We start from the raw sequence: 25,349 nt of genomic DNA on the forward strand, positions 1-25,349 counted from the left end.
TCAGAAAACTCCCCAGCTCATGGAAAATAAAGGGACCTGTCTTGCCTATTATTATAATAAGATGAGACCCTCTTAGAAGAAGCATCAATACACCTAACAAGGCAATTGAAATACCAACACTTAAATGAAAACGAACTATGGAAATTGTAATTCAATGGAGAAAATTCAAAAGAGGGAAATGGAACTAGAATATTGTTGGTATATCTGGAAGACAGCATGCTGACCCTCTCATTCAAGCTCGAATTTTAGGCGACCAACAATGTGGCAGAGTATGAAACATTGCTTCTTGGGAGACTCTGAGCTAGTCTTAAGGCAGATCCAAGACCAATGCCAAACCAAACACCCCATGATGAGGACGTATCAAAATGAAGTGTGAGACTTAATTGACAATTTCTTCCTGGGCTTTAATATCAAGTTTCTTCCCAGGGAAGAAAATAGGATGGCTGACTCTCTTGCGGTAGCTACAAGCACCTTTATGCCCCCACAGAATCCATTCCTCAGATACAAGATAGAAGTCAGACACAGGCCTTCAATACTTGATAATGTCAAACATTGGAAGGTATTTGAAGATGACAAGCAAGTGAAAATATTCATAGAAGTTGTTGGGAGTTTTCCCACTCCACCATCTATCAAGAAGAAGAAGAAACAGAACAAGAAGCCACTTCGTGGAAATACACAGTGGTTGGGCAAAAAAATTTGCAACTAAAAGGGAACACCATCCCTAGTGGACTTGTTCCACTAGAAAGAATATTTAATAAAGATGACATAGCTTCCAAATAAATTTCCCCAAAGAAGGATGAGCAAGTAGAAGACTGAAACATCAGATCATAGGAGGAACCCCAGACAATCAGGTTTTCCAAAAAAATACCCTTGCAATGTAAAAAAAGGTATTTAGATCTATTCAAAACTTACAAAGATGTATTTGCTTGGTATTATGATGATTTGAAATCATTCGATACTAATATCGATTAGCATAAGATTGCCTTGAAGAGTGGGATAAAGCCATTCAAATAAAAACTCAGATATATAAATCCACTCTTACTCCCCTCCATTGAAAAGGAGGTAAGGAAGTTGTTGCAGGTCAAGATCATAGTACCTTTAAGATACTCTGAGTGGGTAGTGAATTTGGTCCCTGTCCAGAAAAATATGGAGAGATAATGCTATGTGTGGACTTTCGGAATCTAAATAGGGCATCTCTAAAAGATAACTACCCTCTACCCAAGATGGATAATATATTTCAGAAGGTAGTGGGTGCAGCCAAAATGTCGATGATAGACAGATTCTCCGGATATAACCAAGTTGCAGTCCACCCTGAGGACTAGAAAAACATTGCTTTCCCTACCCTGTGGGGAACATTCATGTATGCCCGCATGCTGTTCGGGTTGATAAATGCAGGGGCCACATTTCAGAGAGCTATGGACATAGCTTTCGTTGGCGAGCAATACAAATTTGTGGTAGTCTACTTAGATGACATCATAGTATTTTCTAAGATTGATGAAGAGCATATCCTCCATTTAAATCTCACCTTCGAGAAGTGCAAAAGGTATGGTCTCTCTCTAAATCCTAAGGAATCTCAGTTTTCCCTAAGTGAGGGGAAGTTTCTTGGACACATAGTAGCACAGGAAGGAGTAAAGATTGATCCTAAATGATTCAAAGCCATTAGCCATATTCCCTTGCCCATAAACAAGAAATAAGTCCAAGCGTTTTTGGGGAGGATAAATTTCTTAAGGCGATTCATACCCAACTATGCTAAGATAGCCAAAGGTATTACAAACATGCTCAAGAAGGAGAATGAAGTCAAGTGGAGCTTTGTCCCCCATGATTCTTTCACTAGAATCAAAGAAGCTTTAGTTGAGGCCCCAGTGCTAGTCATCCTCAACTATTTAGCTCCTTTCTACATATTTTATTTCACCTCTCTACATGCAATCATTGGTGTGCTATTGTAGAAAAATAAATAAGGTTATGATCGGCCCATTACCTTTTTCATCCAAGTCTTAATGGATGTTGAGCTGAAATACAATATATTGGAGAAACAGGCCTATGCACTAGTCAAGGTGTTGAAGTCATTCCATATGTATGTGCTGCAATCAGGAAGCACAACATTTGTCCCAACGAATATATTCAAGGACATCCTGGTGCAAGGAGACAATGAAAGAAAGAGGGGCGGGAGGATAGCTAAATTACAAGAATATGAGCTAGAAATAAAGCCTACGAAACTCATCAAAGGCCAAGGGTTGGCCAAGATTTTATCTGAATCCAACTGCCAAGCTCTAAGGATAAGCCTGATTGCAGAGGAAGGCAGACTAGAGGATCACCAGAGCGGAATTAAAATAGCTGAGAAAAATATCTATGCCAAATCTGAGGGATTGCCTAGGTATAAGAACATTTTTCATTACCTCTTATTCCTAAGATGCCTGTTGGGACTGGATAGATCTAAATATCGGAGTCTGATGTTGTAGACATAGAAATACATTATATCCAATGGACTGTTCTACTGTAAGGACCAGGTGGGGGTAATACTGCTATGTTTGCTGGAGGGGGCAACCCATGAAGTGATTGAGGATTTACACAGGGGAGTATGTGGAGGACACTATAGTTGGAAGACAACAACACATAAAATCCTTAAGGCATGATTCTACTGGTTGACGCTGTTTGGAGATGTTTATTCTCAGGTCCGGTTGTGCCAGAAATGCCAATTGTTTGTTGAAAGATAGAAGTTTTCTCTCCCATTTATTCCTATGCACATATAGGAGCCTTTTAGACAGTGAGGATTGGACTTCATTGGAGAAATAAATCCACTGTCCAGTGGCCAACAAATGGATTTTAATAGCCAGTGACTATTTCACCAAGTGGGTAGAGGCTATCCCAGCCAGAAATGCTATTGACTCAATGGTGATAAAATTAATGGAGGAGAATACACTATCCCTCTTTGGGCTTCCTTTTAAAATTATCATTGATAATGCACAAGTCTTCAAATCTCCCAAGTTCACCAACTTTTGCCACAAATTCAATATCATTATTGGGCACTCCACTACATACTACCCTTAAGGGAATGGCTTGGCCGAGTCTTCAACTAAAAATGTGGTGAGGATTCTAAAGAAGACCATCACTAAAAATGAAAGGAACTAGGACTCTCAACTGAAGTTTTCTTTGTGGGCCAGCCATGTAATGCCTAAACGATCCAATGGGAAATCAACTTTTGAGCTAGTATATGGCAAGGTTGTTATCTTCCCGATCCAATTAGCAATGCCAGTAGCTAAGTTGCTACAAGAAGTCGAGGAAGAGCCAAACACCTTGACTAGAAGGATAAATCAGTTGGTGGAGCTTCACAAGAACAGAGAGCAGGTGGGGACCAAATTTCAAACTACCAGCAAAGGATGAAATCTTTGTTCGACAAGAAGGCTAAGGACATACCTCTTCAGCAAGGAGATTTAGTTCTCAAGTGGGATGTTCGACGAGAAGACAAAGGCCAACATGGGAAATGTGATCCACTGTGGTTCGACCCCTTCAAGATTGGAGAAGAAAGAGGAAATAACACTTGCATGCTTGAAAACATGGATGGTGAACTGCTAGAATTGCCTGTAAATGGTCAGTTCATAAAATTTTATTTCAAAATTACAGATATCTGTTTCTTTCTCATTGTAAATATCTGGTGTGTGTGTTGAAATTATTATTTGAATTTTTCATTTTATTATCAAAAAAGTACTTTTTTCACATAATTATATTTTGTTTAAGAATTATTCCATGCCCAATTGAGGGAAAAGATATTGGTCTGTAGGTCCTCAGCACCTTGCCAGCAAGGCACTATCCCTAGTTGGAGCCAATGTTTCCACTCACTGCATTGAGAGTTTAGATTATTCAAGGTTGCCCAAGAGGAATGAAGTTTAGAGCCACTTTCCCATGCCATAGAAGATATCAAAGCTTAATCAGACCCCCTACATTACATAGTGCTCAAAAAGACATTTCCAACTGTATATAGAAATCCAAGAATGGACTTCTGGATTAGAAGTTAGAGCATGTTGAAGATCACACTTGGAAAGCCTTGAAAACCAAGAAAATGACTAAGTATGAGGGCAAATATCACATATCACAAGCCCCGGGCACAATAAGCCCCGCACATCGCAATCCCGCATATTGGCAACCCCGCAGTGCTGCACATCATCTTATCGGACATATCAGCGGGCCCTACAAGTTCATAGGCTTATCGGTGATCGGGATTGGTCAAATCCCGTAGTCCTGCATGACCCCCACAATACCAATGGGCCATTCTTAAGGAATTGTGGGAGGTGGGGGAATACGCCGATAATTTTAATAGTAGGGGAGGGGCCGATTTCATTTTACAAAGGAAAATCACGCAAAGACTGGGACAGGCAGGCCCTTTCTCTCTCTTCCACGTGGCGGTATTATTTATCGAAGGTTAGGGGAGCCTTGGGCATAGTGAATCCTACATCTCAGTGAACCCATAGTCCCGCAATCATAGCAGCCCTACATCCTGCACATGGTCCCAACGAGAAATTGTCAGATACCCCACAACGCCGTAGTCACAGCAGTCTTGCATCCCACATCCCGTATGGCCCCCGCAATACCTAATGAGCCATCCTTCAGGAATTGCCCAGGGGGGGGGAATCGCCAATAAATATGGGTCTTAGTGTTAAAGCGTTAGGAGGCTGAAAAACAAATACAAAGGAAAAGTGTGGTAAAACCAAGGCAAGGTCGCCCCTTTCTCTCTCCTCCCAGTGGCGGTACAACATATCGGCAATGGGAAATCCTGCATCTCGCAACCCCGCATTATCGGCGATCACAGGAACATAGGGGCTGCCTCCCCAAAAACCTTGCAGGGTTTGCAATTTTTTGATATATTACAAAATCGTTGGGGAGGGCTAAAACTCATTAACAAAGGAAATGCCTGTGAAAACTGGGCTGAGCAGGCTATTTTCTCTCGCCTACAGGGGGCCACGTGGTGGCATATGATTGGTCCTCAGAGCTGACAGGGCAGCTAACGTCATAAATGACGTGGCAATACGAATGACACGTGCCAATACAGATGCTGACGTGGAAGATGACACCTATCACTCAGTTTCAGCATTTTCAGGGGTCTTATGGGGCCATTTACAGGTGAAACGTGGCAACGATGACGTCATCCCGCATATCGACAATCGCAGCTGCCTAGGGGAGAAACTTAAGGAAAAGTGCATTCAGCACTGTGATGTGGGATTCCAAGTAACAAAGAAAAAGGACCCCGTATGTGATATTTCATAGGTCATATTTCTTCAGGTTTTTACGTTCGGGATATCGTCCGATGTGGTGTAAGGGGCTATTAAAGGATTTTCAATATTATAAAGGAAAAGGGCCCCGAGCAGCAGTTGAAAGCCTTAGTGCCTGAAGGGCTAAGCACTTGGTTCGATCCCTCTATCAGATGAAGGAAGAAGCACAAAGGGGTTGAAAGCATAAGGGCTTAAAGGGTAGTCAGGCTCGCTTGTTTCACAGTGTTCCTGCGTTAAAATCCCACACTAAAAGTTCATCCTTATTACATCATAATACATGACACCAGGCTTTTCAAAGATGGGGTAGTGTCTTTCAGAGTTTTAATGGGAAGATGGGCCGGCAGCTAAAGACTGAAATGGAGCATGGCGAAGCAATGGAGTAGTACACGAAACTTCGGAAGATTAATGGCTTATCATGGAGCGCCATCCCTCTACACAGCAAAGGACCACAAATACTGGCACTTATAATTGACCCAACCCCTACTCCACAGAGGAAGGCCTTCGATTAGTAAAAGCAGAAGTGATGGGAGCCAGTTGAGCAGCACGAGAGGCCATACAGTGAGCCAACTGCAATCTATAATAGAAGTTATTACCAGGATGGGCACTAAGACAATTTAATGCTTCTCTTTGACTGATATTTATTTTGATGTCCTCCAATCTTCTTTCCTTCCAAGGAGGCATTTAATTTTGTAATAATTTTAGGCCACAGAGCCATTTATGACTAATACAGCTAGTTAACCTGACAGCTGAATCTAAACCATATATATTTTTGTTGTAATGAATGTTCTTGCTCCCCTATCTAGATAAATAGGGGAAAGAAAGACTTAGAAAAGGTTAAGAAAATAGATAGAAAACATGACATGCTATTTCAGACTGTATCTCTTTGTAACACATATTTATCATAATATCAAGGGAATGGTGGTGATTGCATCTTCAAGAATTACAATATGTGTTCCCTCTATTAAAAGCCATTTTGTGTTCATATTTCTTCTCTGTATTCATGCAATTATAGCTGCTAGAAAGAGTTCAAGCTTCCTCATAGATTTATTTGTATTGATATGTGAATGCAAGTGCCTGTAATTATATCACATATTCACTTGTCTTAATACTGTTGATGAATATACCTGTGTGGATTGTTGAAATCATATCTTTAACACATGAATCATAGCATTCAACTCCTCCTTCATCAATTATTTTTTCTTGTAACTCAAACAAGTATAGAAATCCTTAATGCCTCAAGATCTATGTGTTAAGTGTAGAAGTCTTGAAGCCTTATTCTTTATGTGATGGGTTTCTCCTTCTCTTTGTCCTCTCTCATCTGCCCTGCAAAAGCTTATTAAGCTGTAAGCCCTTGAAATACTCGACCTCCATTATTTTATTGCATATTTCTGAGTTTTGAACCTATGAATAAGTACTAGAAATCCATTTATTATTTCTTTGGATAAATGAACCAACCCATTTCCTATAAATATATGTATCTATAGCCCAGAAGTGACGTCTCCACTTTCCTGTAAATCATTTGAGAAACACAAATCTAGATGTGCCCAGGCACTGGTCTTTTAAGAAATCCAAGGTTGTCTCTGGGAGCTACAACAGAAACCATGAAAGAGAAATCCAATAAACTAGAATAGCCTATAAAACCAATTTAATGAGGATCATGCGCCCAACCTGAGAAAGGCACTTGAAACTCCAGTGCTTGACTCTTTTTTCAAGTTTTCTAACTAACCATTTCCAGTTCATTTTTTTGTAGGAGTTCGGCTTCAAGAGAAACGCCAGATATTTAAATCTTTCCATCAGTGGCATGACAACAAAAGGAAGAAAGGATATATATCTAGTTAGCTTAGCATCTGAAAGACCATTGTGAGTATTAGAATATTTTTGTGCATTTATACTCATTCTTGTAGCTTTTAGGAATAAATCCACAATTTATTGAAGCTTAGAAAGGTTCCCCCCTGGAGCCACTAAAAAAAGGTAAGATGTCATCCACAAAGAGTAGATGTGTGATGAAAAGGTTAATGGTGATTTCAATTCCTCTATATTCTCCCCTTCTAATGGAAAGGTGAATCAAACGGCTCAGACCCTCCGCAGCTAAATGGAATAGAAGAGGAGATAAAGGGCATCCCTGTCGAAGGCCTCTCTGACTATGAAAAAAAGGAGAAGCCACCCCATTAATAAGAACAACAAAGCTCACATTGGTAATACATCCCATGATCCAATTAATAAAACCAATGTTGAAACCCAGGCGAGTCATCAAAAGATGCAAATAAATCCAACTAATCTTATCATATGCCTTTTAGAGACTGATCTTGACAATTATTCCTTTTTTATTATATCTTTTGATTCTATGCCGGGATTCTTGGGCAACACCAATAGCTTCATGGATTTTCTTGCCTTCAAGTAAGCCAAACTGTTCCATGGAAATATTTTTTGAAAGAATAGGTTTTAGCCGATGAGAAAGTTTTTTTGCAATAATTGTGCATGTACAATTGCATAAGGAGACGGGTCTCAAATCATCGAAACATTGGGGATCATCAGACTTTGGGACCAAATCCAGAAAAGTAGAGTTAGTAGGATCGTGGAAAAAACCCCTATGCTTGGATTCCTCCACCAATCCTGCCAGGTCATCCCCAATGATATCACAAAAGTGTTGGAAGAATTCCACTGTCCAACCATCAGGACTCAAGCTCTTCTCTTTCTGCATAGTGTGAAGGATCCTCTCCACTTCACCCTTTGTGGCTGGGCCCATCAGGGTCTCATTATCATCTTCATCCACAAACCTAGGGAAAAATTTAGCAACCTAGATGAATTCAGCAACAGTGGTGTCGGGGGGAGCTTTGAACAAGTTTTTAGAATGACTGACCCCCATAGATGATAACTCGCTGAAAGAATAAGTTGACTCCCCTTCTTCATTTTTCAGTTCCCGGACCAAATTAGAGTTTTTCCTTCCCTTGGCACAGTTCTGGAAAAAAAATTGAGCTTTCATCTCGTGCCTTAAGCCAAATGGCTCTAGTTTTCAAACTCCAATTTTTTTCATTTTCTTTCAGGATCCTGTGCCTTTCACCCTCCATAGTTTTTATCTTTCTATTTTTTTCCTCTGTCTCATACCCATCTCCCTCAAAGCTTTCAAGAACCTCCAGTTCATATTCAATAGGTTTTAGAGCAACCTCATCCCTAATAGATTTTTCCTTTGCCCAAGCGATTGAAGCATGCTTCATTTTTTTAAGTTTCTCCATAAAGGACTATGCAAGGGATAAAGCCGAGGAGCCATTCTGAGTACTCCAAATATCACGAAATAATTTATTGAAAGACAAATCTTTTAACCACAAATAATTGAATTTAAAATGCGATTCAAGCCTCCTACTGACCCCTTTTAGTTCCATAAAAAAAGGGAAGTGGTCTGAGTCATCCTCAATGCCAACCCATTGGCGAAAATAAGGAATATAAGTAGCCAAATCATCTTTTATCAGAAAGCAGTCTAATCACTTAGCAACTCTTGCCTCACCAACCCTCATATTCCTCCAGGTGGGAGTTTCTTTGATAAGATCAACATCAATAAGACGCCCCATCTAAATTTTGTTTAGGAAGAAATCTGCTAGAGGATCCACTTGTGCATTAGGTCCCCATGACTCAGAGATCCCTAGTGAGACATTTAGATCCCCTCCAATCACAAGGTTTCGACAGTTTAGCAGAGATTTTTCAAACAGATTATTCCAAAAGGAAATACGATCCTGACAAGGGCCATATAAGTTAAGAAGAGTTAAGCTTGTAAAAAGTTCGAATGAGTATACCTCCACTCCCAACATCGAATCTGAGCTCTAGGAGTTTAAGAGTTTTAAGCTATTGTCTTTTATGCCTAAAGCCAAACCCCGTGAACGACCATTTGCATCCAGGGTCACAAATGACCACCCAGGCAACATATCTCCCAAAATATTTATAACGGACTCCCCCAAACCCAAGGTCTCTTGAATCATAATCACATCACACTTCACATTCATAAACAAGTGTTTTAATGCCATCTTCTTCCAGGGATTGGCAATCCCTCTGCAATTGAAGGACAAGAGGATCATTTGGAAACCACCAATTAGGTCATAACTGCTCTAAGCGACCCTTTTAGGGATAATTGTTTTCCATCAACGATATCAAGTTTGGCTTTAAGTTGGGCTTTTGAAAGGTTTGATTTCCTACTCGAGATTTTGGGAGGCCAACAAAGTCTTGTAGGAGATCAAGGTTACTTTTAAGTGTTATTAGGAAGGAATACCATATTAAATGTATAGAGAAATACAAAAAAATATAATGTTCATCAACATTTTCGTACTCTTTATTTGAATTGATAACTTCATAAATGTTCATGCAAACAAAATCATTGATTTTCTCTTTAATCTCTTAAAACACATCTAAAGCTCTTGGTATATTTATATATCCAAAGAGGATATGTTTCCGAAGTAGGCCTGTATTGTTCATGTCAAATTGTTAAAGTCCTAAGAAAATGTCTTCTAACTTGGGAAGAAAATGTAATTGCGCACCACACTTTGATAAGAAAAATATCGTGCTTTTATAAATGAATACGACCTCTTACATTTCGATATACGTATCTTAAACTTCAATAGACGACTCTGCAAATGGAAAATCTTGTAATGAAATTTCGGATTGTAATTTTCCAGAGAAACTTATTGCTTTAAACCAAAACCATTATCGCTTATTACTTTTAAACAACGAAGTCTTTAAAATTATCTTTGCAGTATTTTAAATATTTATGTCGCATCATAATAAAATGCATTTTAATAATAATATTAAATAGTTAATTAATTAGCTAGGTTTTTGTAATGTATATTATTATCCTATCTTACTATTTTTTTAAAATCTAATATGTTTTTATTTGGAAGTGATTTGGCATAGATTATGGTTTTATAATTAATTTTGATTAATTTTATTTAGAAGAAAGAAATGTTATATAAAAAATAAGTGTTTTCCTTTTCCCAAGAAGAGTTAGATCTAAATATTCATTTTGATTTAGTTTTCTTATACTTATAAATAACTTACTTATTGGCATTTAGAGCTCATTACTGTGGTGCATTTCATCTAATTTGGCACATGTCATATCTAGCTTGAAGAAAACCACGTGATCTTAATGGCATCTGTTGGGCAACAGATCCCCTGCATAATGGTTTTGGGGCTTAAAGCCCACAATTTTGGGTAAAAGTATGGTGAACGTTCCGCGAAGTGTGTAGAGCGCAAATTGTAATGAGTCAAGTCAAAGGGTTATTCGCCCGAGAAAAATGTAAGATAATAGAAAGCAAGTTGGCATTCCCATGGGAATGTATAAATAGAGCAGGGCTCTAGGCTTAGAAGTCAGTTTTTTCTGTAATTCTTGAGGAGATATGACGTGTAATGCGTTGTTCTCTTCGAGTCCGTAAGTCCGAGTTGGGTTTGGTCGTAGTAAGAGTAGGCTCTGCAGCTGTGTGAATAAAGGCCTAGTAGAGTCCGCAGCTATGTGCGTGGACCCCTGTAGCTGAGTGCGCAGGGTGGAATTGGATTGTACTGAAACAAAAGATTAATAAAGATAAGTGTTTCTGAATTATTGTGCATCTGGTCGCAGATCTATATGTGTAAGCTTATGTTCTGGTTTTATGCATATCTTTAATATTTATGGTTGTGTGCGCTGGTTATAACTCTTGAATATTTGATTAAAAACCCTAAGAAGTACATCAGCTCTATAATAACCACAATAATGATAAGAATCTAAGAAGTTCCTTGTCACTGAGCTATGAGAAGTCTAAACAGCTATGCAGAGTACCGCGAGTGCACAGATCGGTTCGTGACCCCTACAGACCTCATCAAGACATCCCTAGGGTGCGGAAACCTGGTTCCAACACGCTCCCATACTACTATGGGTGAGACTTCAGTCTGCGCTCTTCGGATTGTTGCCGAAAGGGCCGATAGTGCGGGATTTGTTTGGCTAAAACACTTCTGAACCTGGGTCAGGGCCCAATAAGCCAACAGTATCAAATATCATGAAGTATGAAGATCAAAGTATGTTGGATATTCAATTGCATTGCAAAGTGGAATCTAGTAAACTATTGTCTTATTACACATGAATTTTGTATTATAATGCCATCGCTTTTAGAAATTGAAATTGCAATTTCGCATTAGATGTTGATTGATCCCATTGGGAAGAAGGGAGTAATGAACCTTTGGGACCATTAAGTTTGATTCTATCCGAGAAAATGTATATTCTTTAAAGAAAACCCTCACGAGGAAACCTCAAAGGATGCTTGACCAGTCAATGTAGTCTAGTATGTCTCACCTAGGGGAATTCCAACCATAGGGTCTTCACATAGTGAATCCATAGCATAGTGTGTGTGTTATGCAACTAGCTCACAAAATAGAAGAAAATATAGATCAACAACTTCAAAATAAGCCTCTTCGAGGGGGAAACCTCCTTTACATTACACAAATGAACAATTCTTGGATGATACAAATGACAAAACCTCCTTTCTATATATAGGAGTCTAAGGGGTCACAATATAATCAGAGCCGACATAACAATAATAACAGAAGGGCACAACAATAACAATAGTGGGCTTCTATGGGGCACAACAATAACAATATGGGGACAACAGGGGCACAACAATAACAATAAGGGGCTACAATGACAATAGTAATGGGGGAATCACTAGTATTATAGGGACCTAACATGCCCCTCTCCTTAAAAATGTGTTGCCATCAACGCTTGAGTAATTTTGGATGCTTTTGTACAAAACTCTCAGCCTCCCATGTGGAATCTTCAGCGGGTAAGTTCTTCCACTTGATGAGATACTCTAAAATTGATTGATTTTGTAGCTGCCGAGTTCTCATTTCTGGGACTACTTCAGGTTCCAATATGATTTTTCCTTCCTCGTCAAGTTTTGGCAATATTGTTTGAACTGGGAGCTTGTCACCTATAACCTTCTTTAAGCATGAACCATGGAAACCTGGGTGCACTGAGGAAGATGCAGGAAGCTCCAATTTGTATGCCATAGTACCAATATTTTGCAACACCTTGTAAGGACCATAATACTTTGGTGATAATTTATCATCCTTTTTAGCTTGCTTGAGGGACATTTGTTTGTATGGTTGTAGTCGTAGAAATACCCAGTCACCTACATCAAAACTTTTTTCACTGCAATGTTGATCTATCTGTTGTTTCATTCTATTCTATGCCAAAGTGAGGTTATCCTTTAAGAGTTGGAGAACATGTTGTTGATGCTCGATGTGATCTTCCACTGCTTGAACCTTACAATTTTCTCTTAAAGATGTTGTGATGGACAGTTGATGATATCCATAAAATGCCATAAATGGGGTCATTTTTGTTGTAGTATGGAATGAAGTGTTATACCACCATTCAGCCAGAGTCAACCACTTGACCCATTGTGTTTGTTTATCAAATACAAAGAAACAAAGATATCCTTCCAAACATTTGTTCACTATCTTAGTTTGCCCATCAGATTGAGGATGATAAGATGAGCTATGAGCTAACTGAGTACCCAGACAAGAAAATATTTCAGTCCAAAAAGTTCCAGTGAAAATGGGATCTCTTTCACTTACAATAACCTTTGGGTTTCCATATAGCCTTTAAATTGTTTCCATGAATGCAGTAGCAACTATACTGGCTTTAAATGGATGAGATAATGCACAAAAGTATGCATATTTGGTAAGTATATCAACTACCACCATGATGATACTCTTTCCTTCAGACTTGGGTAAACCTGTAATAAAATCCATTGAAACCTCCTCCCAACGTTCACTTGGAATGGATAAAGGTTGTAACAGAACCGAGGTCTTAATTTTCTCAACTTTATTTTGTTGGAAAACCAAAAATTTTGCCACAAACTTTTGAATATTAGATTTAAGGCCATCCCAAAAAAATCCTTCTTAACCCTATGGTAAGTTTTTAAAAATCCCGAGTGCCCTTCTAAGGGATAGGTGCGCAATTCTAAAAGAATATTTTTTTTGAGTTGGGAATTCTTACAGAGGTATAAGCAATCGTCGTACCATAACAAATCATTTTTCCAGCTAAATGTATTAGATGTATTGTGATCTTGCTGCAACTTTTGAATGAGTGCCCACACTTTTTCATCATTCTTCCATTCATCCCTTGCTTCGTTTATCCAATCTGGTTGGATGATAGAGATGGCACAAAGCAATGCTTTCAGATCCTCATGCTTTCTTGAGAGTGCATCCGCAACAACATTTTGCTTCCCTTTTTTGTAGATGATTTCAAAGTGACAACCCAACATCTTTGCGACCCATTTTTGTTTCTCTTATGAACATAATCTTTGTTCTAAAAAGTATTTAAGACTATCATGATCTGTTTTTTCCTTGAAGTGTCTTCCCATTAGGTAAGGTCACCATTTCTTAAGTGCATGTAGTATTTCCAACATTTCCTTCTCATAAATAGCTTTGTGTAAATACTTTCCTTTTATTGGACGGCTTTCAAAAGTAATGGGTCTTCCTTCTTGCATTAAAACAACACCAATTCCATTTCCTAAGGTATCATATTCCCCAATAAAGGTTTTTTTGAAGTCCGATGTAGCTAAGACTGGTGTTTGGCACATTGCCTCTTTAAGATGTTCAAATGCCTTTGTTGCTTCCAAAGTCCAATAAAATGTGTATTTCTTTAGTAATGTTGTTATAGTTGCTTCTATATTCCCATAATTCTTAACAAACTTGCGATAATACCCTGTCAACCCGAGAAATCCTCGCATATGCTTTATGGATGTGGGGATTTTCCATTCCCTAATGGCTTTAATTTTTCTAGGGTCTACCTTAACACCTTCATGAGATATAATGACCCAGATATTCCACCTCTTGTACTCCAAAGAAACACTTGGAGGCTTTTGCATATAGTTGTTTCTCCTCCAATAGTTTGAGCACCCTGTCAACATGTTGAACATGATCCTTCCAAGACTTGTTATAGATTATTATATCATCAAAAAATACTAGCACAAATTTTCTAAGGAAGGGTTTTAAAATGGAGTTCATCAAACCTTGAAATGTAGAAGGTGCATTGGTAAGGCCAAAAAGCATGACCAAAAATTCATAATAACCCTCATGAGTTCTAAATGTTGTTTTCGGAATGTCTTGAGTCTTCATTCTGATTTGATGATATCTTGAACAAAGATCCAATTTGGTGAAGTAATTTTCTCCATTTAATTCATCCAATAATTCATCAATGACGGGAATGAGAAATTTATCTTTAATAGTGAGCTTGTTGAGCTCCATATAATCTGGACACGTGTGCCATGATCCCTCCTTCTTGTGCACCAATACTACTGGAGCAGAGAAAGAACTTTGACTAGGTTGAATTATAGCAACCTCTAGCATTTCTACAACCATAGGTTCAATTTCACTCTTGTGTGCATAAGGATATCTGTAAGGCCTGATGTTTGGAGGAACACTTCTTGTACTCAAATGAATAGCATGATCATGATCACGAATAGTTGGGAGGCCTTTGGGAGTCTCAAACACCTTGGAATGATCATCCAAGACTTCTTGGAGATTTGGAGAAATAGATGATTTCAATGTGGCAACTTCTAGTGAACATAATTATGAAATTACACCTCGTTGTTATTTCTTTAGAAGCTTTGTCATGTCATTAGAGCTTATTATCTTTCCTGGTTTCCTTGTGATACCCCTTAATTCAACTTCCTTTCCTTCCCAAAAAAATTTCAAGAAAAGTTCTTTAAAATTAAAAGCTATTGTCTCCAAATATTGTAGCCACTGGACTCCTAGTACAACATCAACACCACCCATTGGAATAGAAAGCATAGGAATATTCAATACATATTCTCCCATGGATAGTTTGATATTATGTCGCTTTTGAAAGAAATTTATGGTTCCTCCATTTGCAACCATCACTTGACACTCTGGTGCTGGATATAGGAAGCAATTCAATTCCTTGGCTATCTTACAATGAATAAAATTATGGGTACTACCCAAATCAATCAACACTATTACCTTTTTCTTCTTGATATGTCCTTCTATCTTGAGAGTTTGAGGAGTGGTAATTCCAGCCAATGCATTACAAGATATGGTCAGATTCATTTCTTATTTCTATAGGCTTGATTCCTGGTGTATATCCTCTTCTTTTGATGTTTCTTGTTCCTTTTCTTCCTCCTCTTCACAATATATGTAAAATATTATATTCTTAGCACACTTATGACCTTTAGTGTATTTTCTATCACAACTATAACAAAGCCCTTTTTTTCTTTTTTCTTCCAATTGTTTTAGTGTCAACCTTGTAGTTTTTGGAAGGCTAGGGGTAGCAACACTTCCATCTTTATAGTTGTGAGTGGTAGGCTTCCTTGTTCCATAATTTTTCTTTCCAACCTGAATGCCTTCTCCAATGAATCAGGTTCCCAAAGGCGAACCTCATGTTGGATGGTATCCTTTAAAGTCCCTATGAACACATCAATCCTATGCTCCTCTGGAATATCTTTTACCCTTATATTCAAATTTTGGAAGTATTCAATGTGCTCCACCATTGAACCCTTTTGTTTGAGATTTATCAATTGGCTAAAGAAGGTGTTTCTCTTTTTATCCTCATAATGTGCTATCATTTCCTCCATCAAAATTGACCAAGTGACAATTTGTTTACGAGATCAAATCCATCGTTACCATACAAATTGATTGGGTTCTAAATATAAAGCTACAATGCATACCTTTTGTGTGTTTTTCACATTATGGAGATCGAAATGTTGTTCCATCTGTAGTATCCATGTTACGGGATCCTTGTCATCAAAATTCCTCATATCGATCTTCAGAACGTGGTGGATCTTCATTCCAATGTTAGAGTCTATGAAATCATGATTAAAATTTCTTTTGTTCTTATCATGAGTTTCCTCTACTACCTTTTTCCCATTAGGAAGCCTTTCTTGTAGAAACTTTGTCGAAGCTTCCTTCAAAGTTTCCACGTCTTTCTTCAAATCTTCAATGTTGTCATTCTTGAAATCATGATTAAAATTTATTTTGTTTTCATCATGAGTTTCCTCTACTACCTTTTTGCCATTAGGAAGCTTTTCTTGTAGCAACTTTGTCAAACCTTCCTTCCAACCTTCCATGTATTTCTTCAAATATTCAATGTTTCCTTTCATACCATTGATGCCATTCTTCAAACCATCCATCTTAGCTTATATTACTTTTTGTGAGAGTGAAATTTGTTGCACTTGGTCTCATAGTTTTGATATATCATGTTGCATTTATTCCTCTTCTTCACATGCCATAGTAGAGCTTTCAGGTTTCTTACTAGGTGTTGCCATTTTATTTCTTCGGGGAATCAACTAATAATAATTTTCTTCACTATGCCCTTTTAATCAATTCAAACTATTTTTTTCAAACAAAACTTGTGCAAATTTTTAAAAAGACTACACACCTTTTTTCGCTTTATAGGATCTTGATATTGAATCTATTGTATATCTATAGTTTAGGATTTCCAAGGTCTAAAATTTTGTCCTGTGGTAGCCCTTTGAGTCCTCTTTCCAATACCAAAAATCTGATAAAGATTAGATTTTCTAAGAAATATTTATGCCTAATCTCCCACAATGACCTGATTATAGATTAGTTCAGTAAAGTGAACTTGTACGAAGTTCCACGTGTCACTGTTTCAACCTTAGGCCCTGCAAACGATACCTAAAACACTAAAGTCCATCCTCTTTCTGTTAAGTTTTACAAAATTTGAATTTGATGATTAGAGAGAAAGTTATGATTATTTTCCCAAGGCCACCTATTTGAGATGGAATTTTGGAGCCTGAAAAAAAAAAAAAACCTCCTTTACATTAACAAATGAACAATTTTTGGGTGATACAAATGACAAAACCTCCTTTCTATATATAGGATTCAAAGAAGTCACAATATAATCAGAGTCGACATAACAATAATAATATAAGGGCACAACAATAACAATAGTGGGCTTCTATGGGGCACAATAATAACAATATGGGGACAATAGGGGCACAACAATAACAATAAGGGGCTACAATGAAAACAGTAATGGGGCAATCACTAGTATTATAAGGACCTAATAATGTTTGTTAATGTGATATTAAAGAAACCCCTTAATTCCACTATATATTGATAAATATCTCCCAAAACCCTTTTCTTAAACCCCCCTCCTAATACATATTCCTAAATAAATTAAATTATTTTTTTATCAAATATCCCTCTTCAAACCCCCCAATACCCTACATCCAACCCTTAATACCTACAATATATTGACTTTATTTTTTCACAATTTTAAAATGTCTTTTATGAATGAACACGATAAGATATTGTTCAACGAGGTGAAGCCCTCGTGATCTGAACCAATGATACATTATATCCAAATTCCCAATGATATTGATGAAAATAATTTAATCTAACCCCTAATGTTATTCTTGCAATACACACACACAGAAAAGAAAGATAACTAAATGAATTAAAACTTGGAAAACATTGACTCCATATTTGATAACACTTTTAAGTGCAAGAATGAAATTTTAATTTCTAGGCGAAAGAAAATTATGTACTACACTCCTACAGGTTAAAACAAGGCTAGCCTCGAGGGTTATCTCAATTGGTCGAGTTCTCGTTGCTAAAAGCACCTCGCTAATGGGAGGTCAAAAGGTCAATTCTCCTTAACACCCTTGGGGTTAGGCTCTAGTAAGAAAGAAGTAATCCATTTAGGTGGATCTTCCCGAATATTTCCTCGAAAAATAAAAATAACGGAAAAAACAATGATTGGCACAAATATGAATAAGGCATGAATTCTAGGTTCATCTATTAAACCACATGCTTAATAATGGTGAGCTAGACACAAGGCACAACTAGTAGAGCCCATGGATGGGAGGAGCTAGTTTACTAGGATTCGAACCTAGGTCATATTCGCCATAACTATTCCAAATTGTTGTTAGACCACATTTTGAAAGGATGTGGTCTAGTGGTAACTTGGAGAAAATTTTGTGGCAATGACACTGATTTAAATCATGATATGAATGCTTGTCCCTTGCATGAGACTTGTAGGATGTGGCTATTAGTAAATGTTACTTTAGTTCCTTCTCAAGCTAATGGTTATTAACTTCTTATTACTGGAATTTGGCTTAGTGAATTCTTGGGCTAGTAATTACTAACTTCTCTTGCATTCGAGTTCATCATAATTTCATCAAGATTGAATTGAAGAATATAAAATTAGTTTCTATGCATTGATAATTAATCACTTTTATGAAACATATGAAAATGAAGTATAATTTTTAATTAAGTTTATTAAGATTTAACAATGACCCCTCAACATAGGAACACTTTGTCTTAACCATCAAACAACAATCAAAATTTCTTCATAACTTTAGAGCTAATAAATTTAAAAAACAAAAATTTCAAAAATGTTGGTAGTTTGTTAACAATGCCATTATAATCGATGTGTTTGAATATTTTATGTGTTCTATAAAATCCCAACTCAATATACTTTGCTAATCATTTTTATTGTAGATAGGATCTCATAGGATATTATGACAGAGATTTTGATTAGGAATGTAGAAAAGAAACATCAATAATAAATCTAAGGAAATGAAAATTATTCATGGTATTGTTCCCCTCTAAATATGTATTCGAATTTCAACCTTTGTTTTCAAAGTGTGATGCGTAACGAGGTGAAAATTTTGCTTGGATGACAAATTTCTCATTGGAATACGATGGAATTTTTTGAAGAAATCCAACCATGGGAGTGTTTGAGTCATATTTTTTATGCTGGAACTGGATTCAGCACCATCAAGAACCCTTGGGGCTCCCAAAATCCCGAAGTTTCATAGCTGTAACTTGGATTTCCAAAAATTTCCACCATATTTTGTCAAAATCTTGCCAGAATTTCCATTGTTTTCTGGGTGAAAACGTCACCTCCTTACATTACTCTATTTTCAAATTGTCAATTCAACCTCATTAAGAAGACGTGCACGACATTATAGTAATGAGTATGATGTAGGTAGAGATACCAATGTTTTAAAGAGAACACTTTGAACGTAATGTCTCTTTTGCTACATGTCTCAAATGGGGGCACATGCATGAAGATACAAATTCTTTTTTAGGGTATCAATGGTTTAAAAAATCATCTTTGTTATAAAAAAATGATAAGGCATATATATAATGCTTGTCTAGGTGATGCACATACATAATGTTCAAGCAGACTTGAAAATGTTGAACAAAAAATGCATACACATTTTGCAACCACAATAAACATAACATGACCTTTTCAGAATGGTGTATGGATTTTAAAATGAATATACATTATTCATCACATAAAAAAATATAAGCATCTAGTTTTATTCATTTATCTTTCATTTCACTAAAAATGTAGAGAGAAGGAAATATGAGGATTTAAACAAGCATAAGCAATTTGAGTGACTAATTTCAATTTATATTTCTATTTTTGGAAATCAATGTACTAGATTACAATACTCTTTCATCATTAACTATCTCAATGTGTGCAGCATTGGGGTGTTTTGTTATATTGCTATTTCATTTATTAATTTTTTTCTTTATTGGCTTATTAATTCTTGTAAGATTTTTTTAATCATAAAAATTCATTTTGTAACTAGAATGGAAAAATATTGATTCCTAACCTTAAGTATGTTTAGCTTGAAATCCAAATCGAAATACTTCAAACCTTGATAACATGGAGTTAAAATTAAAAACTTGAGCAAACTAGAAACCTTATAACCTCCTCAAGATCAAAATATTAACATCCTTGCTAAAATTGGAATTTGAGATGACTTCATATAATTTTTAACGTTGAAGAACCTCTTCATTGATATCACGATGAAGCATTTGAGTCCATTATTCACACAATTTTTATAACACAAAATTTATTATACAATATTAACTACACATAGGGATTGAAGAGGTATGTCATTGACTTGTTATCAAAAAGTGAAGGATTTAGAAATAACAAAACAACATATGGTTAGGTTGTTTATTTACCATCTCCTTCTATTAATCAAGAACTTGTTTGTATGGACTCATTTGCATAACATACCATCATTGATAATTAAATGGATCATTGATAGAATTTTTGATAATTTTCATGGTAATATGGAATTATGATTATACTTTTGAGAAATCTATATATAATTTATTATGTGAAATATTTTAATATACTATAATGTTAATGGTTCACTAAAGCGTCTCACACGATAAATCATTTTTAAGTCTTATATAAGACATTATTATTTTCCTAGAAGTAATCAACAACCAAATAGGAAGTTCCATCAACTAAATAAAATCTATTAATTTCGAATCAGAAAAGTTCACTTTCCAAATCATAAAATTTCAATACCAGAGCAGCTTATATATTCATAAACATAATCCCATCTATATATTTTACTTACACACTTTACTACAAGATACTCAATATATGTTTGCCACATACATAATTGAATTTTTGATTAAGACCACCGTTCATACTATTTGGTAGCTTGTGTTTATTCGACTATTTTACATAAATATTTTAGACCTTTTTCAATTATTTTTCTCTTAGTTTATTTTAGGAATTCTGACCCATGCCATGTCATTCTCCCGATCTCCTTCTTTTAAGCTTCTCACCAAACTACTATATACTCAACTTTAAATAAGCTATTATATACTTAATTTTAAATTTAGAATTAAAAAACTATGATTATAAAATATTTATTATATATTTTTGTTTAATATATATAATTCATATAAGTTTGCCACATACATAATTGAATTTTTGATTGAGACCAACCTTCATACTATTTGGTAGGTTTATTTGGTAGGTTAAGTGTTTATTCGATTAGTTTACATAAATATTGATCTTTTTCAATTATTTTTCTCTCAGTTTGTTTTAGGAATTCTAACCCATGCCATGTCATTCTCCCGATCTCCTTCTTTTAAGCTTCTCAACAAACTATTTTATACTCAACTTTAAATAAGCTATTATATACTTAATTTTAAATTTAGAATTAAAAAACTATGATTATAAAATATTTATTATAATATTTTTGTTTAATATATATAAATCATAATTTTATAATATTTAATTCATAATATTATATATGGTGAGAGTAACGAAGCTTATATACTTAATTTTAAATTTAGAATTAAAAAATATTTATTATAATATTTTTATTTAATATATATAATTTATAATTTCATAATATTTAATTCATAATTTTATATATGGTGAGAGTAAATATGTTGTTTACGTAGGGGAAGATCTCTTTTCTTTGGACAATTCGAGATGTATGAATTTTGATGTAAGGGTATTAATGTGACTTTTATTAATATAAAATTAATCTTCGTTTTATTTTATTTTATATATATAATTTATTTTAATTAATTAATTTTAAAATTTTATTATTTTTATAGAATTAATTAATTTTTTTTAAAAATATTTTTTTTATTTTAAAGTTTTAAGATAAAATTTATTGAGTATTTTTAAGCATCGGGTATAAAAATAAAGACATCATTAAGGTCATTAAAAGATCTAGGACCAAAAATCAAGTAAGACCTCTGGCAACAAATTCTAACACTTCTAACAATAAAGCATATTTACCTTTCATTCAAGGAGTCACTGATAAACTTGCCAAAGTTCATAGAAAGAATGGTATTGAAACTTCTTTCAAACCCTTAATTACTATAAGAAATAAGATGATATTTGTTAAAGACAATCTGGATCACCTCCCGTAGATAGGTGTTTACAAAGTCATGTGGGAATTGTTACATGGGAGAGACATGAAGGTCCATTAAAATAAGGCTCAAAGAGAATGGTGCTGACATAAAAAATAATATAACTAGGTCTTCTGCACTTGTAGAACGCTCAGCTAAGACATGTCACCACATATGCCTTGAAGACTCTAAAATAATTGCTAAAGAGAAGCAACAATATAAACTGAAAATTTGGGAAGCTCTTGAAATTATAAAGCATCCTCAAAATATTAATAGAGATGGGGTTTGGAAGTAAGCATACGTTGGATTCCTACACTTACTGAAAACACGAGAGCTCTCAACAAAGACTAAACCCATATATAAATTTCTCTATTTACCTTCCATATTCATCTTTCCCTCATAAATATCTCCCTTCCCATAACCCTTCCATTCCTCCCTTAAATTTCCCTAACTAATAAAAAACTATTCATCCATATAATTATAATATACTAATAATATCTTATCATATGTTTAAGTTAATATTCCTTTAATAATAACTATTAACTTCAATCCTTAATAATAATAATATCATAAATTAATAATAATTAATCTTTTCCTCCTCATTTTTCCCCTCCCCTCAAAATAAATCATTATTATTAATTTTTACATTCCATTTTTTTTATAATTATTATTAGTATAAGATTAATTTAGTATAATGTTTATTATTCTAGTTAATAATATAATTATTATGCTATTAATTCAACTTCATTATTAGTAATAATTATTACCAATAATGATGATAATTAATTCTTTTAATAATAACATGATTATTAACTTTATTAATTGACCATTATCCTAAATATAGCATTATTAATAATTATTATTATCATTTATAATTTCTATTTCTAATTAATTTCTCTCAACATTTGAATACCTTTTATGTTAATTATTATAATTAATAAATTAGGGTTATCTGGTCAACCATTTCTCTCTCTTCATCCTTCCTTTCACTATTATTCCCTTCCTCCTTGCTCTTCTCGATGGATTTGTCCCAATGATGAGTCTTGTTGTAGACTTGAAACATCGACATAAAAAATGACTATTGTGGTTAATATTCCAAATACTCATTCTCAAGTTTCATTAATATTGTGCATAGTTATGCATTTATTTTTCACATGAACTATATATGTTAAACATAATTGATTATTTCCACTCATATCTTGCAAATACCATTAGATTTAGGGTTTGTATTCATCTATACAGTGTATATAATACAACATATATATCTTGCATCGTCCATAAACCACTAATCTATTTATTTTGTATCATAATACATTTATAATTCCTTAACCGAAATTGCAAAACCATGGGAAAAACTACCATGTTCCACAAAACTGCTTTTACAAAAATTATGTGTTGAAAATAACCCAAAAGAATTAAAAAATGGGGGTATTTCCTACAAACCCCCGCTTCGGGTGGCGGGGCTTCAATCCTGACCACCTCCTCCCCCCCTCCTTGTTGTGCATCACCTTTGTACAACACATAAAAATAGTTGTGCAAAGAATATAACACATGCCCAACATTCTCTCGTTATTTTCTTTGCACACAAGGGGTCATAAGAATACATGATTAGCAATCTAGAGAAATAATCCTCATTGTTTCTCTACATCGAGAAAACTTCTTAGTGCATCGATTTTGTTACTGAATCTACAATATTTTCGATAATGTCCACTTTTTCAACAACATCTTCTATTTAATCATATCTCTCATGAAGTGATACTAAACATTGACATGATTTATCTTCAAATTAAAATTTTGGTTCTTTTCCAAGAAGATTGCACTCTCACTGTCACAATCTATATTTACGACTTCTTATTCCAATCCAATACCTAAACATAATCTATGTAGCCATACTTCATTTCTTACATGAGTGACTACAATGTGTTTAGCTTTTGTATTCAACCAATGATGGGTTATATTTAACATGTATTTTTTTCATTTGAGGTGGAATTATTTTGAGCTAATTTTTCATTTGTTTAACCTATAATTTGTGTTTTTTTTTTTTTTAAACATTTAATTATTAGTTCTTTTCATTTTGAAAAGATAAATTTTTTTCATTTAACTACTAATTATTTTCATTTGTTAAGGTTTTTTTGGTGAATAATGGGTGGAGTGTCCACTCTAAACATTGCCTTTGACACAGTTTAAATCCAAAAAACTACTTCACTAAACACAAAATTTCTAATTAATATGTAATCCCTTTTATATAAGTTGTAATTTTTTCATTTAACTTGTATTTTTGTAATTTAATTAAAGTTTATTTTCATATAATGTAAATTATCTTTTTACACAGGAAGGAAGCTCAATTGGTAATTGTGATGTTATGGAATATCATGTAAATTGTAAGAGTCAAAGTTCAAATGTGTTTATCCCAAAAAAAATATACATTATTTTTTTGTTAAACATGTAATTTTTTAATAACGTCTAAGACGTTCCCCTTTGAGAAGAACTCCCTTAGTTGTCATTGTTTCTCATTGTGAAATCGTAGATTTGTGTGTTAGACGATTAAAATAATTTGCATCGTTGGATCATATTAGTGGTGAAGATCCAAAAATAATTGTTTAGAACTACCCAACAATGATATGGGAGCGAGGTGATGCAGTAAGTAGAATATTTTACCAGGAACAATCATGGCACTTGGTAGCCAAAATCGGGGATTTTTGTAGGCCTCAACATAGGGCATATAGTCACCAAGCACGAGCTCGCGCCTCACCCTTCTGCTAATAAAGGGAAGAGTAGCAAACAAAAGGACTTTATGATGAAGCTGATAAGGGAAGTTGCAAGTTTTTCTCCTTATGAGAAGTGGATCACCAAGCAATTGAAGGTAGGGAAAGATAAGCGTGCTCTAAAAGTGGCAAAGAAGAAGATGGGAACCCGCAAAAGGGCCAAGAAGAAGCTAGAGGAGATGTCCAACGTTATCAGGGAGATGAGGGTTGCTAGTACCACTAAGAAGGGGAAATATTTCTAGATTTGTTGTTGTGCAGTTTTTACATCTTAAAGTTCAACTATGTTTCTCCTAAGTTTGAGAGAAGTAGAATATTTTACGAATCAAGAGAAAAATTTCAACATGTGTTTGGTGCTATGGAACAGAGGCATGGGCACAGGAATTTCATTGAAAATGTCTTTTTTTTGTTTTTTATCAACAAAATGTTTTTAATGCCTATGATGCAAATGTTGGACCAAGTATCCCAGAATGGACCGACGAACACTTAGACCACCTGCACTATAGGCAACAGAGGTCGTGATACCAGCGAAGTTGAGTGGGAAGTAGGTGAGGAGAACGCAAAGTACTATCTATGGACATTGCACTACAACCTAGAAGCCTTGAACTTGTGGGTAACATCTACGAGACTCTAT

The 25,349-nt window shown here is 35.2% G+C and overlaps 1 pseudogene; it reads left to right on the forward strand.

The window, feature by feature from the left end:
- The first annotated feature begins 5,025 nt into the window (after positions 1–5,025).
- LOC149173268 (large ribosomal subunit protein eL36z pseudogene) lies at positions 5,026–24,960 on the forward strand (annotated as a pseudogene).
- Positions 24,961–25,349: the final 389 nt, after the last annotated feature.

The sequence above is a fragment of the Pinus tabuliformis genome, chromosome 4_2 (genome assembly GCF_031772625.1).
Source record: "Pinus tabuliformis cultivar Carrire ecotype Pingquan chromosome 4_2, CPIR1, whole genome shotgun sequence".
NCBI lineage: Eukaryota > Viridiplantae > Streptophyta > Pinopsida > Pinales > Pinaceae > Pinus > Pinus tabuliformis.